The sequence below is a fragment of the Ceratotherium simum genome, chromosome 23 (genome assembly GCF_057802395.1).
Source record: "Ceratotherium simum simum isolate JZ-2026a chromosome 23, ASM5780239v1, whole genome shotgun sequence".
Lineage (NCBI taxonomy): Eukaryota > Metazoa > Chordata > Mammalia > Perissodactyla > Rhinocerotidae > Ceratotherium > Ceratotherium simum.
Window position 1 is genome coordinate 23,273,051 of NC_141922.1, and position 14,882 is coordinate 23,287,932.

Sequence of the window (14,882 nt, forward strand, 5' to 3'; positions counted from 1 at the left end):
TGGCAGACATCACTAATGGATCACATCACTCTTCCTTGCCAAGACTGTTCTCCGTTCGCAGTCTTTCTCATCATGGCACTAAACAGTGACAGTCAAATTATAGGACTTGGTTCTTCAGTTGTAAACCTTTTACTCTCCCTGTTTTAGAGCAAGATGACTTACCCTGCTTTCCTCTAGAATAAAACCAAAGGTACAGAGAAACTGGGCATGGGTGGTGGGTGGAGTGGGTTGGTATTAACATAATTAAGGTATTTTCCAAGAGATCTAGGCTAATCTGAAGTCTGAGGCTATGACAGAATTATCTCCAAATTTAGGACACTTAAAAATACTGCATCATTAATGAAACAAATGCAATTTAAAACATGAAGTTTTACCTTTTGACTTAAAAGTTTGATAATATAAAGAGTTTGGGGAAGGATTGTGGAAACACGTAGTCTCATTCACCTTGGGAAGTGTAAGTTGGTACCATAATTTTGGAGGGCAATTTAGGCAATTTAGGTAGTAAAAAATTAAATGCACATACCATTTGTCCCAGCAATTCAACATCTAATATGTTTCCATAAGTTTTTAAAGACATGTATTTTAAGGATATTCATTGCAGCATTGATTGCAAAAATAAAAATATGGGCTACAATCTATATATCTCTCAGTAGAATACTATGCAGACATTCAGAAGAATGAGATAGCTACAAATGTGATAGTTGGTATTGTTTCTTTATAATTATTCAATTCTTGCTCATCCTAGCTATGCTTCATTGCTCCATTGACTTCATGCTTAGCCATATAACATGCCTTGCCCATGGGATGTGAATGGGTATGATATTTGCCACATTCTAGAATGTGACTGCCTAGCTTGGATGGGGCCCTTTTGCTGCAACTCTCTCTCATATGAGCATAATGTCACATAGTGACTATTTATCAGCTTGGATTCCAAAATGAGTTGAACAGAGCCAGATGAACCCAGTTAAGTCAAGCCAAGCCCACAGAACCACAGCTAACCTGCAACCCTCGCATAACATAAACAATAAATAAATGTTTGTTGTAAGCCACTGAGATTTTGAGGTTGGTTGTTACTGCAGTGTTACTGCAGCAAAACCTGACTAATATGTCTAATTTAGAAAAAAATGTCAGGAATATGCTAAATGAGAAAAGCAAATTATGTAACAACAAAATATGATTAGCATTTAAAAAATCTATCTCCTATCTATCTATCTATCTATCTATCTATCTATCTATCTATCTGTCTATCTATCCTTCCATCCATCCATCCCTCCATCATCTATCTTTGCTTCTATATGTATGGAAAATATCTGAAAAGATATACAGAGAACTATCAACAGCAGGCCCCTCTGGGGTGGTTTGGGGCAGGAAGGATACAGGGAAGAGGGACTTAGTATTTAATTCATTATCTTAACTGAATTTTTCATCAAAATGAGTCACTTTTAATAATAAAAATATTAAGAAAGTTTTTCGTTTGTAGTATTTGCTATTTCAGGTATTTGTTCTAATTTTGGTTATTGATTTTATTAGGTCATTATACCTTTAAAGTACTATGGCTTCTGTTGGGGAAAAAACCCATAAGAAATACCAACACTCTGATAAACAAAACATAGACGAGTTCTGGATCCATTCCACAGAGACCTAACTCGGACCTCACCTTAGAGACTAATCCCAGCTGCTGAGGAAGTAGGTGCAGAAGAGTGAGGGGAGGTGGCAGTGGAGAGCTGCTGCCTGAGTGTGTTCCTGAGTGACCAGGACAAAGGGCAATACTGAGATGTCTGAAACCAGAGTAGCCAATGCTTTCTCTCTCTCTCTCATTCTCTTGTTCTCTTTCTGTTAAGGCCAGAATCAACTTTTTCCCTGCAAAAAGCAAGGAATCATATTCATAGCATGTTTAACACTTTTTTTCTAATTTAAAAAATAATGAAAAAGGCTGACCCCAGACAAAACTGGGACGTAGTCCTTTCTCTGTTCTATCCCAGGCCCAGGAAACCAGTCTTTCCTTTGTCCTCTTCCTTTGCAATTCATTTGCCGGCAAAACAAAGATCTCTTTTCCCTTGAGGCCATTGTTCCTGCCATTTCCTCTGCATGGAATATATCTCCCTCACCACTACTTTTCACTTTATTAATTCCTGGTCGCCTCAGAACTCAGATGTCACTTCATCCAGACCCCTGCTCTGTCTCCCAAGGCCCAGTAATTGCCCTACTGTGTGTCCCAACATTATGTATTTAAAAGAAGTGTGATACCCTCATGTTCTACAGTCAATGCCCATTTATTTCTTTCTCATCCACTGAGTTCTTCAAGGCCAGGCATTGTGGCTTATTTATCATCATATCCCTAGTAACTCACCCTGTGCTTGAAGTGTAGTAGGTGCTCAATAGATATTTGTTGAATCGACGAACAAAGTGTGCTGATTTGATAAAGTAATCTGTACTCAGATGTTACTGTCTTGCCTTTTGGGAAATTTTGCCTTTTAATAGAAAAGGGCAGAAATTCTTCAGTTAACAGGCTGGTAGGGGACCTATTTTTTCCAGGGGAGCCTTCTGATTCTTGGGTGACCGAGTATCTTGATTTGGATGGCACTAAGGGGGTTCCTGGGATGTGGGACTTTCAGTGCTAATATGTGATAGTCCTAGGCAAATTGGGATGGCTGATTGCTCTACTTTTAGATCAATCACATAAGAAACACCAGTTCTTCTTATACACAGATCAAGACAAACCGTACGATCCTCCTCTCACTAGACTTCAGAGAGAATACCACAATTAATATGTTATTGCCGATATTTCTATTTCTCCTACCCCTCAGGGGATCATTGCATTTTCATTTATAATTCTTGTGGTTTTCAATGGACACATAAGAGATCGTGTGTGCTTGATTGATTACAATCTTCCATCCCTTCCTGCTATGTCCACAGAAGGTTGTCAGTCAATGTGAAGAGCTTATTGAGAGAATAATGTAAGTACATGGAGCGCAGGGACTATGGCTGTTTTTATAGTGACAGGAATAGTACTAAACGAATGCTACTCTCTTATCAGAGCCTTTCATGCCAATAGTGGTGATGAGAGGGTTTCAAGATTGTTGGGCATATTCTGAGTTATCCCAAGTTATTCAGTCTGGCTAAGAGTCAAGGACCCTCATGCAAACACACTTCAAATAGTCCTCTAAGGAATGTTTACATGCTACAGCCAGACAGATAAGCTCTTGTCTTTGTCAAATCTGCAGGTTTCTACCAGAAGTCAAACTGCCTTCCCCCAAAGAGGAAAGGGTTGGCAAAGGCAGCTAGTCAGCACAGCTGTGAAATACAGGCTTTCCAAATCCAAATTCCGTCAGGAAATCAGCTCTCTGGCTGGCAGCTGTGCTCCAGCTGTGATGGAGTGCAAAGGGATCTCCCAGAAGACAACTGAGACCAAACCGGATCCCTGCTCGCAATTGCTCAGTCTTCTTCGGAACACTGAAGTTTTCTCCAGAAGCATTAGATTACACCAACTAGGGATGTTTTCCAAACTGTGACTTGGCGAAGCTTTGACCTCTCTGCAGTCTTTCTCTCTTCTCTGCACTTTCCCTGGAACTTGTGCTCTAGGCCAGTTAGAGGCCTGGGTGAAAAGGGGCAGAAAGAGAATATTAATTTAAAAAGAGCAGTGCCTTGACCTTTCATTCAGTCAGCAAATATTTATTGAGCACCTGCTCTCCGTTGCATGTTCTCTGCGGCGGTGGGCACACCATAAGCAGTTTTATCTGTGACTTTCCTCACTTCTTCTATCCACTGTGTGAAGGTCTTAGAGCATCCTTGGGCAGAATGCCGAGGTGGTATATTTCTAGGTAGAAGCACATTGTGCAAAAGGGGTATATTTGAAACATTTTTTTAAAGATAACTTGTTGATAGGATAATTATTAAAACTGTGAGGGGCCAGTCTGGTGGCTCAGTGGCTGAGCTCACGCGCACTGCTTTGGCAGCCCGGGGTTCATAAGTTCAGATCCTGGGTGCAGACCTACACACTGCTCATCAAGCCATGCTGTGGCGGCATCCCACATGCAAAATAGAGGAAGACTGGCAACAGATGTTGTTAGCTCAGGGCCAATCTTCCTCACCAAAAAAACAAACAAACAAAAAAAACAGAAACCGAAAACCACTGATAGTAAGATATTAGAAGAAGCAGTATAAATGCAAGACAATGCAACACAGAGAGAAGGAGGCAAAGGGAAGGACATCAATGATTGACTGTGAGCCCATCCCTTCCTCCAACCCAATCCTCACTTTAGGCTTGCTCTCCTGATGTTATAACCTGGATAAGCCTCTTGATGATAAGCATCAAGATGTTCATGATGCCTGCCTTTGTTGGCTTCTCCTGAGGCTCTGGGTAGAGTTGACCCCTTAGAATTGGGCCATGTTGGGGGGGGGGCGGTAACCTTGAATGGTGAAATGGCAAGCAACAGCTGTCCCCACAGAAAAAGAAGAAGGAATATCTCCTGTCCTAGCTACTATTACTGAGTAACAAGCCACCCTAAAACTTAGAGGCAGAAGACAACCATTTTATTTTGCTCACAGATTCTGTGGGTCAGGAATTAGGACAGGACAAACAGGGATGGTCTGTCGCTGCTCCATTATGTCTGGTACCTCCGTTGGGAAGACATGAAGACTGGGAGTGATGTGATAGATGGAGGCTGGAATCATCTGGAGGCATCTTTACTTACATCTTTGGAGGTTGATGCTGGCTGTTGGTAAGACCTCAGCTGGGCTGTTGGTTGGAACACCTACATGTGATCTCTTCTCCATGTGGTCTCTCTGCATGGACTGATTTGGGCCTCCTTACGACATGGTGGCTTGTTTCCCAGAGCAAGTGTTTCAAGACAGCGGGTGTGCATGGCATTTTTTCTATATCCTTTGAGGTCAGTTCTGTCCTACCCTGTTGGTTGAGGCAATAACAAAGTCCTATTCAGGTTAAAGGGCGATGAGACATAGACCTCATCATTTGATGGGGGAATGTTACAGCACATTGTAGAGATGAACATGTAGCATGGTAGGTATTGTTGCGGTAATCTTTGGAAAATACTGCCACATCTTCCTAAGTTAAAAGTTCAAGAAAAGAGGGTAGAATTTAGGCAAGGGTGAGGGACTAGAGGCCACGACTTTTTTCTTTGGAAATTCTGACTTTCTGAATGTGCTCTGCTGATTAAGCCTCCATACCTTACCCTGCAGTTTACTCTGCCAAGAATGCACTTTCCTGTCTTCTTTTTCAGACATACTTTGATTTAAGGTTTCAGACATAATTCTATTGGCACCTTATTGGTAAAATCTTCTCTGATGAACCAAGATAGAATTAATCACACATTTCACTGGGTCCTAAATAATAACTAATATGTAATGGGCATTTCCCTATGTACCAGGCACAGTTCCAAGTAGTTTACATGTTTTAAATAATTTATTCTTTCCAGAAACCTATAAGGTAAAGAACCCTACTCTTATTCTTACTTTCCAGATTAAGAAACTGAGGCACAGAAGGATTAAATAACTTGGCTGAGGGCATACAGCTTAAAAGTGGTGGAGCCGGGATTTAAGGCAGAGTCAGGCAGTATGCCACAACCATTGTGAGGGACTATGGGAGAAAGACTTCAGAATGATGTTTACAGAAAATACTTACTAAATCATTTACCCAAAGAGTGTAGGTAGGGGGTGGAACCAAATTCCTGGAACCTTGGTCAACTCAGTTCTTTTGGTAACCTGAGGCACCAATGCCCCCTCATAGTGTCCAATGAATCAGAGACTCAGTTAAGATCAGACATCAAAGTACTTACAGGAAAAATTTTCCAGCAATGCAAACCTACTTCTAAAAGAGGAGCAGAAAAGGAGCCTGAGATCAAGCAATTTTAAAATCATTATTTCGTAAACATCTCTGCGAAGTCTGGGAAGGGTTAAGGATACGATAGTCTCTTTTCTTCCCATGGAAGAAGCGAAATTTGAAATAGCTCCTCTCTCCCAGCTTGGCAGTGTTCTGACTTGGGAGGATGCCTCTAATTGCTCAGAAGCACATCCTTCTCTCCTTGAAGATCCTGGCAAATGATTTAGACATTTTACTTTTTCTTTGCAGCCTTCCCTGCCCTCCCCACCATCCTCCCAACCAACACATATCTGTGCAGTCACTAAGCGTGAGTGTGGGGCTGCCTGACCTCAGACTCCAGGCACCCTTGTGTGAAGACTTTCTAAAGTGAATGGGCAAGGGATGTTGCAATGTCATTAGGCCATTCTTAATTTTTTTTGAAAGAAAATAATGCTAACTGTAGTCTGATTACATGGGTGGTTAGCATCAATATGCAAATGGCTGGTTCATTTGGAGAAAGTTAGTACTCAGGATGCCAGGGACTGCAGATGCTTCAGGAAAGGAAAAACTCCTCAGATGCAGAGACTTCATCTAAAAGTAATCCTGGACTTTTATTTCTTATAAGAGGCTTTCCAAAGCCTGTGTGGTCCCATTTTTCTGCTGCCGATACTGCTACTACTGCCACAGACCTAAACTCCCCCTCCAAAACCTAAGTGAGGTTATAGGAAGCCATGCATCATTTCTAACTTTGGAAATCCAACACTCACTCTCTGTCAGAGGTCTACAAAGTTATCCAGTACCCAAGAGGCAGTTAAAATGCTTACCTGACTCCATGTTGGAGGAGATCATTGACCAGACGTGACCACCAGTTGACCTGTGAGCTTGACCCAGGTGATCGGAGGCTCCTCGCCCTGTTCCCTGTCCTTGGAATGTATGTTCTGCCCACTGTTCCCACAAGTGGGAGGTATTACAAGGATGTAGCCTTGAGAGAATAAGATATTGATGAGACCATCTGGACTGAATACATGACTGAACCACATTAAGGCCGCTATATAAACTTTTAAGATTCTGGCAAGTGGGTGCTGAGATCTACTTGACCTGTGGCTGCCCAAGACAAGCCGTGTATGTAAGTTTCCTTGCTTATTAAACCTGCCACCTACCCATCTGGGGTGGCCTGCCTCTGTCTTCAGTCTCTCCTTGCCCTCCATGTTGAGGCCAGTTTACGAACCAACACTTCATGTGACCAAGTCCCTCTCCTTCCCCACAAGCCAAGGTCATCTGAATACCATACTATTCCCTCCAATCCATATTTTTATAGCCCCACTCTCTATTATTTGCCTGTGACTGAATGTTGTAAGTTTGTGGAAATAATGCTTGGAAGCAACTGTGGGGTTTTGAGACTGAATATGTCAGAATTTAAGATTTATAGAATTTTCAATGAGTTTTCCCTGAGGAGACTGTTAGCCTTCAAAAGTGATCTTTATAGACTAGCATTTTCTTCTTGATGAGTTTCAGTCCAACACGACTGTCTCAGCCATTTTTGTATCCTCCCTTCCTGATTCTTTGTGGAATGATTGATTGGAAATTTGTTCTTTGAGCTAAAAATCATTGATATACTTTTGTTTTTTATTTAACTTTTTTCTATTCTTTTGAATCTCAAGTAGAATTTCAGATATGTCATATTGGCTCTGCCTCTGGCTACTTCATGCTCAACTCAATCCAAAGATCCCATTTTGGAAAAGGGACACATGGCAAGAAATGTAAATTACTGTACTCTGCTCCTCAGTCATCAAACATCCTTTGTTAACATTCTCATTTTCCATTAAATGAGCTATTGTGGGTACAAGTCAGTGGTTCCAGTACAGAATTTGTAGCACAATAAACAAAGTGTAAAATGTATGTAATGAGGACTGCCTCTAATTTCCCTTAATTGCACATTGAATCACAGCCAGCATGACCCTGACACCAACATTACTTCCTCAGTACATAGCCTTGATGTACGGCAAATTTTTCTTCCATGACAGGTTTATTTCTTTGTTGAAGAACTGTTTAAGAGGTATTTCATTGTATGTTGCCAAGATGTAATTGGGCTCTGGCCGGTTTATTCACTTAATAGGTGTGGTAATAATTATATGTCACATTTTAGTATATGGGCTCCTCATTCCTTGCCAGGTTGATTGCTTTATCTAGGAGGCATTGAATGGAGTCACTCCAAAATAATATCTGTGGGAAGATGAACTGCAAATTTAATTCTCCCTTCTAAGCTCAGGGCTTTGGTGTATTCAGAGAAAAATGGCAACTTCACATCAAATAAGGCTAAAAAAAGAAAGTGGAATCTGTGCATAGGATTATTTTTACTTAATATTTAATAAGTATATTTTTCTTGAATTGCAGGGGAAATCTCTAGAGGTATTAACTACTTACCAACCAACTACTGAACACAAAAGGGATGATGTGCATTGGTATTAACCTCCAAGAAAAACACTCATGGTGCTGGGTGACATCAGCTACAATATATCATTTAATCCAAAATTATTTCTTATTTTATCTTTTGCACCTCCAACCTTAGTCTTATCTGTTAATACGTTTTGAGTATTGCTCTTTTTCTTATACTATTTTCTGTATCTCCATTTGCTTTCTTAACTGTATGTTGAACCCAAGCTGTATTCATCATGAAATTCAGAAATATCAACATAAGTATTGAGGATGAGTAGATCTCAGAGAAGGAAAGATACAGAAGTTTGAAAGGGACAGGTGATTCTGGGCATAGCACAATAGGACTCAATGAATGAATCTGCAGTAGTGATCTGATCTGAAGGATCATTGGCTTGGGTGATAGCAAAGTGGCATTGTTTGGACAAGCAGCAGGTATGGCATAGCTACAATAACTGGTAGTGACAGGATCATGGCTGGTTGTGGTCATTGGTGGTGGCTGCTTCAGTGACCTTGTTGCTCCATATGTATCCTCAGTGGTGGCAGCAACAGCAGCAGAGTCCTTGTCAGACAAAAGCAGTTGCCATGGCATCTTCAGTAGGTACAAATGGCAGGATTGACATTTTTGGTGTCAGGAGTGACTAGAGATAGCACCACAGCAGTTAGAGAAAGTAAAGAGGAAAAGACCTGAAACACTGTGGTCTTCAATTAAACTAGTGTTCCAAGGAAGATGCCCACTGTGGATTATGAGTGGCTGAGCTTTGGATCTGGGGTAAGAAGGCTATTTTTCCAGTAGAGCTGATAGGAGTAAAGTCAGAGAGTAATAGCATATATTTTGTAAGACTGTTGTATTAAAAGCAATGGGAGGTGTAAATCACATGAAACAATGCCTGCTGCATATTACAAATTAGCTAATTTTATTCATATAATATAGTAATAATGTTATTATTACAGTTCCCTCTTGTTAAGCACTTATTAAGTCCAGGGGCTAGACTAAGGTCTTTTGTTGTATAATATAGACCAAATTTTTTATGCCACTTTAGTTTATATACTGTTATGGACTGAATTGTGTCCCCCCAAAATTCATATGTTGAAGCCCTAACCCCCAATAGGACTGTATTTGGAGAAGGGGCCTTTAGGAGGTAATTAAGGCTAAATGAGGTCATAAGGGTGGTGCCCTGGTGTCCTTACAAAAAAAGAGACACCAGAGTTCTCTCTTTCTGTATGTACAGAGAAAAGTCCATGTGCGGGCACAGTGAGAAGGCACCATCTGCAAGCCAAGGAGAGAGGCCTCACCAGAAACCAGCCCTGTTGGCACCTTGATCTTGGACTTCAAGCCTCCAGACCTGTGAGAAAATAAATTTCTGTTATTTAGGCCACCCAGTCTATGGTATTCTGTTATGGCAGCCCAAGCAGACTAATACATACACTAAAGACAAACATAAAAACCAACCCTTCCTGCTAAATCCTGTATTTTCCTTAAATCGATTTATTTTCTATGACTTTACTTCTTGCTTTCCTACCCTACTCATGGGAAAAACACTTGATCTTGCCAATTAAAGGTTTCTCGGCTTTTTGGTTTAAAATGAACTGTTAAGATAGTTACTCCCTCCCCTCTGCTTTCCCAAGATGGCGCCTGGGAGCAGAGGAACACTTATTTCTTCTTGAGGTGTTGAGGCATGTGGTCCTTCTGGTCTTTTCCTGGGAAGTGGTTTGTGCTGTATCCACTGTTGAAATATCTGCAGTGGGGTGCCTTGTTTGCATGTCACATTTAGGGGCTGGTGATTTCCCCCATGGTGGACTTGGGCCTCACCTTAGCTATCCCTGGTGCGGCTGTTCCTTTGAGGCTGACTGTGACCCCTGTTCCATCCCTAGGGCTCACGGGAACTTCAAATCCCCCACAGACCTTGGGAATGGGATGGGGCAGGGTTGAGGGTAGAAGGTGGGAGAATGCTCTCTCAAGTACTTCCATCTGGCACTTTCCTAAGTCATTTCTACTCCAACATCTAGACACTCTGTTGGCTTTGCTGCTCTGTAGACTCAGGTCATCTGTGAAAGGCATGAGCTCTGGGGATGCAAGGAATAAGCACCCTAATTTGTAATCCCCTGACTCCAACTAGAGGTTTTTAGATTCCTCCCCAACATTAACCTAAGGTGACAGAGAACTGGTTCACTTATGTCTGCCCTCCAACTTTTCTTCTTCTCCCAGTCTCAGACTCTATCTGCTCATTTTCCACTTCAACTCTGGTGACAGAAACTGCCCTTCAGTGCAATCCTCTTCCTTCTCTACCTCAAGGCTTCTGCTAAAACCCTGTGTTCCAGTCTTTCTAGTTTTGGTTCTTGATTTACAAAGCTCAGCTTTTGGAGTTCAAAGAAAACACCTCATCAAAATCCTGGATTCTGAAAATTAAAGGCACTTGTTTTTAGCTTATTGTCCTACGGTGAGCAATCACACAACAAATCTGTATTTTAAAATCCAAAGCCAAGAAAAGACTTATTTGATCTAGGATGTTCTACCTTCTCCCTGAAGCATTGAACGCCTCAAGGGTGAGGGAAATGAGCAATAATTAAGGGTTTAAAAGGAAACGCAATACACTGATTAAATATTTTCAAACAAACTCTCCCTGCTATATTCTTTTCCTAGTGAATCTTTCCACGCTCAACCCCTCCCCCCAAAGTGTCTTTACCTTTATCTTGGTGTCCTCCTCCCTTCAAAGAAAGCGGGAGCTCAGGTCTGTCTAGATTCTGTTTTGATCCCCTCTCCCTCTTCTCCACCAAGTTCAATCAATGACAACAGGCAGAGCTTTTGGGGGGAGCAGAGGTAAGCCTTGAAATGACCTTGAATTACTAGAGGGTGTTAAGCAGCTGTTTTGGTTAAAATCTAGAGGAAGTGAAGGCTGCCACTCTGATTCCAATTCCCACCACCTCCAAGCCTGAGGGACTGTTTGGTCTCCAGTCTCAGGAAGCCAAAGGGCAGCACTGGCTGAGCAGAGGCCACCAGAGAGCGAGAGCAGGCTCTATGCCATGACCTCAAGCTTACTTCTATGTAACACAAGTTATGGGTTGGCTTTCCAGCCTGAATTCAGAATCTAGAATCTTTCTCTAAAACATAGCATGTCCAAATCACTGAACTGATGATGCGGCTTGCAGCTGCTAGAACAATCTTTCCAAAGATCTGGATTTCCACAAATGGACTTTATTTTTTTATTTTTTTTCTCCTTTTTCTCCCCAAAGCCCCAGCAGATCGTTGTATGTCATAGTTGCACAATCCCTCTAGTTGCTGTACGTGGGACGTGGCCTCAACATGGCCTGACAAGCGGTGCGTCGGTGCGCGCCCAGGATCCAAACCCGGGCCACCAGTAGCAGAGCGCGAGCACTTAACTGCTAAGCCGTGGGGCCAGCCCTCACAAATGGACTTTAAAGTTGCTTCCCATGCTCATCCTTTTCTTCTTTCTCTAGGTTATCTCTGCACACTGTTCCTCAATAGGTAAAGAGAGTAGCATTCCAAATCTAGGGTCTGTGATTAGCCAAGAGTCCCCACTTCACTGATTGGAGAGAAACTGGGGAGACTGACACCCTTTCAGAGAAATCCCACTTTTGGCTATATTCAATATGGTAGAGTAAGTGTGGAGTAGCAATGATCAAGGGATGGGCATGAGTGGTGAGCGGCAGGTAGCCTTCCAGTGTCTTATGCACTCTGGGATGGTGTGAATAAAGTAGTTGAGAGCTCCCCAGACTCCCAAGGGGGCTACAGAATTGAAGAAAGGACTGGTGTATGGGAAAAGCTCTGAGGTCAGGAGAGGGAAATTGAAGAAGGCAAGGATCTTTTGATCAAGGCATTGGCTGAAAGTGCCAGCAAGGCATCACAGAGATCAGGCAGGACCAGATCTGCTTGAATTGATGCCAACTTAGGATGCCCAGGGCTTGGTGGGCCCAACTTTGCCGGAGAAGATGAGAAGAGAAAGAGGCCAGTGGCCAAGGGCCAAGCAGAATTAAATGCCTCAACTGCAAACGGCAAGGGTTAGAGCTAGGACATTATATACTACTTCTCTCCACAAATTTATTCACCCTCAGGTAGAAAGTGAAGCGCGGTAGAGAAAACCTTAGAAAGAATGAATTCTTACCCCAAAAGGTCTAGGATTTGAATGGAATAAATACTAAGAAAATTATACTTTAATTTGGCTTTATAAAAATCACTGAATAAGAATGGAGTGTTCTGGAATGTGATAAAATATTCTTCTGCTATAGCCAGACTAGTAGTTTATACATGAACTTGAATTCATTTAAAAAACGTTACTTTTTTTTTCAAATCTGAGTTTTTATACCCACCCACCATGCTTGTTTAATATTGTAATCAACTCTGTCAGGAAATTATTAGGCACAGAGCGATGAAATAATTTGCTCAGGGTCATAGTTAGCAATTGGTAGAGCCAAGACTTTAATTTATCTGGTATTAAAGTTTGTGTTTCTGGGCCTGCCCCGTGGCTTAGCGGTTAAGTGCGCACGCTCCGCTACTGGCGGCTCGGGGTTCGGATCCCCGGCGCGCACCGACGCACTGCTTCTCTGGCCATGCTGAGGCCGCGTCCCACATACAGCAACTAGAAGGATGTGTAACTACGACGTACAACTATCTACTGGGGCTTTGGGGAAGAAAAAAAAGGAGGAGGATTGGCAATAGATGTTAGCTCAGAGCCAGTCTTCCTCAGCAAAAAGAGGAGGATTGGCATGGATGTTAGCTCAGGGCTGATCTTCCGCACAAAAAAAAAAAAGTAACTTAAATAAAAGTTTGTGTTTCTGACCGCTATACCTAAACCTCACAGTTATATGGTTATTATTTTTATCCTCTGTATTGTTTTCAATCCATAGGAAGGTATGGTCTGAAAAATAAGAGATATAAGTATATCCTATTGTAAATGTTCTTTATTTACCTTTGTCTTGGTTATTGTTTTTTTCCTCCACTTCTTTAATCTCCCTTTGTTTCTTTTATTTTATGAGTCCTTCAGTTTGTCCTTCTCTTAACAATGAGCCCCAATGGTAGAGAAGGAGCCTTCTTTGCCTCCCTGAGCTTTCTTTGCCTCAATTGAGCTGTGTGTAAGATATAAACCATACCATATGGAGCCACTAGCCTGGCGTCTTCCCATACCTCAGGAAGCAGACATGAAGACAGCACTGTCTTTGGATTTGGAAGCCTACAAATTAAGAGTTCATTGTATTTGAGAGGTCCAGGAGAATTGAGTTTAAGATGAGTGGAATGATCATCTTCCAGAGAAGTAAATTTACTTGGCAGGTTTCCACTAAAATGGATTTTAAAAAATGTCAGATGGAACTAAAACATTTAAGACATATGGTGCATTAACTAAATGTTTAAACATTTGCCTTTAGCTGCATGAACATATCATTGATGAGATGAGCTCAGTGAGCTATGTTGAACATCTTTGACTGAATCACTGTCCAGTAGAGAGCTCTATTTCTTGATTCTATTTAATATAAACCATCCCCAGATGCTTACAACAGGTACCAAATATGTGTTATAATTTCACTGCTGAATGCAAGTGGATATAAAAATGAAAGATCCAAATGAGAAAATGTATCTGTAATTTCAGTCATTACCTTTTATTTGAAATAAGTTCTACGGGAGAAGGGTGCAAAGAAGAGTATCATTAAAGTGTCACTGCATGAAGCAGTGAAAGTCACTGGAATGCCACTACCCCATACTACTGTCTTCCAGAAAATCCTTTAATAGTTTAATGCATGGTCAGCAAACATGCACCAAGTGTGGGAGTACTCCCCCTCACCCCACGTTCATAGCACACATTGTTAATCAATCACAACACTTAATTTTTCTGCTGAGCCTGCACTTGGCCTGAGAATATTTTTCCACCCAGTACTCCAGGCAACCACTGCCAATTGATCCAAGTTGGCACTTAAAAAGAAACCTATTTGCACTCTCCAGACACAGAACAATGGTAGAGCAATGCAGTATTTCTATATCTGATATATCTAACAGATGTGATAATTGGGGGTATTAGGCCATTGGATACCATTGGGATTTATTCTGTAAATTAAAAGAATGGCTTTGGGGATCCTTGGGTTCTGGAAGAATCTGCTAGGACGTGGTTTAGCCTCTATCTAGTTGTATAAAGGGCCAGTCTTCTGTCTTCCTGGCAGACTGATTCCACATATACCTATATCCCTTCCTCCTTGATACTCTGAGTTTCACAAACTCAGTGAAAATGCTGAGGATTCTAGACCCATTTGAAATAGAATGAGTCAGGAACTACCAGAGACCTTAAAACTAAGACAATCACTCAAATTATGGATCCTGCAGAGAAATTTCTGGAGTAGAGGTACGCGTGTGTTGGGGAAACTTGTATTTCACGTCTGATCTCATATGCATTCATATTTCCTACATAGGCTGTAAATAATAATAAATAGCTACTGTTTATGTACCTGACAAAATGTTAAACACCAAAGGACATGCACTTTAATTTAATCTTCATAACATCCCTCTGGATTACAACATCCCCATTTTATAAATAATGAAACTGAGGCTTATAATGCTAGGGAACTTATCTAAGATCACACAGACAGTACACATCTGTGTTGGACAGAATCTTGATGGAAACAGATG